Below are 1,936 nucleotides of genomic sequence, written 5' to 3'. Positions count from 1 at the left end.
GAAGTGAATTAAAAATACACAAACACTACAAAATTTATAGGAAGGACTTGAGCATCAGCAAATTTTTATATCAATAGGGGATCCTCAAGACATTCTTCAATACCTGAGGACAATTGTGTATTTATAGATCTTCTTCTTGATGCAAGTTCTCTGATGTCTTGAGGTAAGACTTCTGGCAAAATCTTTTCCCATACAAATTACATTCACTGAGATTTTCCTGTGTGAATTTGAATTCTTTTTTGCCTCTTAGGGGAAATTCTAGTACAAGACTTGTCATATTATATTCATAAGGAGTTTTTTCCTGTGTGAGTATCCTGATGTCTTCTCAACTGTGACATTGTAAAAAAACCTTTTCCCACATTCATTACATTCACGTGGCTTCTCACCTGTATGAATTCCCTGATGCATGGTGAGGGTTGACTATTGGTTAAAAGCTTTTCCACATTCCTTACATTGATATGTTTTCTCACTTCTGTGAATTCTCTCATGCCTGCTGAGGACTGGCTTTTTGCTAAATCTTTTCCACATCCTTTACATTCATGTGGTTTCTCACCTGTGTGAATTCTCTGATGCCTTCTGATGTGTGACTTTAAATTAAAAATGTTTCCATATTCTTTACATTCATACGGTTTCTCACCTGTGTGAATTCTCTCATGCCTGCTGAGGACTGACTTTTTGCTAAAACCTTTTCCACATCCTTTACATTCATATGGTTTCTCACCTGAGTGAATTCTCTGATGCCTGTTGAGGGCTGATTTTTGGATAAAAACTTTCCCTGTAGATGTTCCCTGATATGAGATAAGGTGTGATTGCTTAATAAAAGACTTCTGACACTCACTGTATTTATCATGTTTCTCTCCTGTGTGTATAATCTGATGTTGAGTAAGTCTAGCCTTTTTAATAGAACATTTTCCCACATACAACACATTGAAAAGTTTCCTTCCCTACTAGAGCTATCTCTTGGGCTACGACAGATGACTTATTACAGGCTTTCCCATATTCACTATATTTACAAGTGGTCTCACCTATATGAATTTTCTTATATGCAAATATTATTGGCACTGTATTGGAGGATTATCTGTTTCCACTATATTCAAAATTTGCCCAGCTGGAATCTTAGGATGCTGACTAAGATGCTCATGATGACTGTGTGATTCCTCAGATATATTATGCTCATCAGGTTTCTGTCCAGCACACATGGCATCAATCTCTGGAAGAATTGCATTCTGACATTTGTTAAACTCCTCATGCCTCACTCCTGAATAGTTTTCATTATTTATAACAGATTTAAAATATGCATTGAATATGAATTCACTGATTTTCCTAACTCCACTCTCTCTTCAGTTGATCTAACTCCACTCTCTCCTCAGTTGACTGGTTGCCATTGATGATTACACCTTGCCACAAGTATCTACCATGACTTCCTTGGCTCCTCTCAATTAAGTCATTGACTATCTGGACATCTGAAATGACAAAAAAAATACCCATATCCATGAACCACACATAAGCATATTTTATTGCATGCTCATGTAAAGGTAGAGAAGTTTCTCCCAAATGAAGTAATAAAAGACTTTATAAAAATCAATAATGGGTATTGGTTTCAGGAGTAAATGGGTTTTCTTTATACTGACATAATGTTATGTTGTATTGATACATTTTTAAACGATGTCACATTCTTCTTTGCTTCTTTATTCACTTTTTTCTTTTTCCTTTTCTTTTTCTTTTTCTTTTTATTTTTTTGTCCTTTTTGAGACCAGCCGCACTGCGCTCAGCCAGTGAGTGCTGTGAGTGCACCAGTCATCCCTATATAGGATCTGAACACGCTGTGGGAGTGCTGCTGCACTCCCAGCGCTGCACTCTCCCGAGTGCGCCACGGGCTCAGCCCCACTTTTTTCTTTTTAAATTATGATGAAATATTTCATAATTTTTACCTTTT

The 1,936-nt window shown here is 36.6% G+C and overlaps 1 pseudogene; it reads right to left on the bottom strand.

Annotated features, from left to right (window-relative positions):
• Positions 1–273: 273 nt before the first annotated feature.
• LOC103581756 lies at positions 274–788 on the bottom strand (annotated as a pseudogene).
• Between the last annotated feature and the right edge of the window lie 1,148 nt (positions 789–1,936).

The sequence above is a fragment of the Galeopterus variegatus genome, unplaced genomic scaffold (genome assembly GCF_000696425.1).
Source record: "Galeopterus variegatus unplaced genomic scaffold, G_variegatus-3.0.2 Scaffold13865, whole genome shotgun sequence".
NCBI lineage: Eukaryota > Metazoa > Chordata > Mammalia > Dermoptera > Cynocephalidae > Galeopterus > Galeopterus variegatus.
Note: the sequence above shows the minus strand (reverse complement) of the source record. Positions and strands in the feature narration are given on the sequence as shown.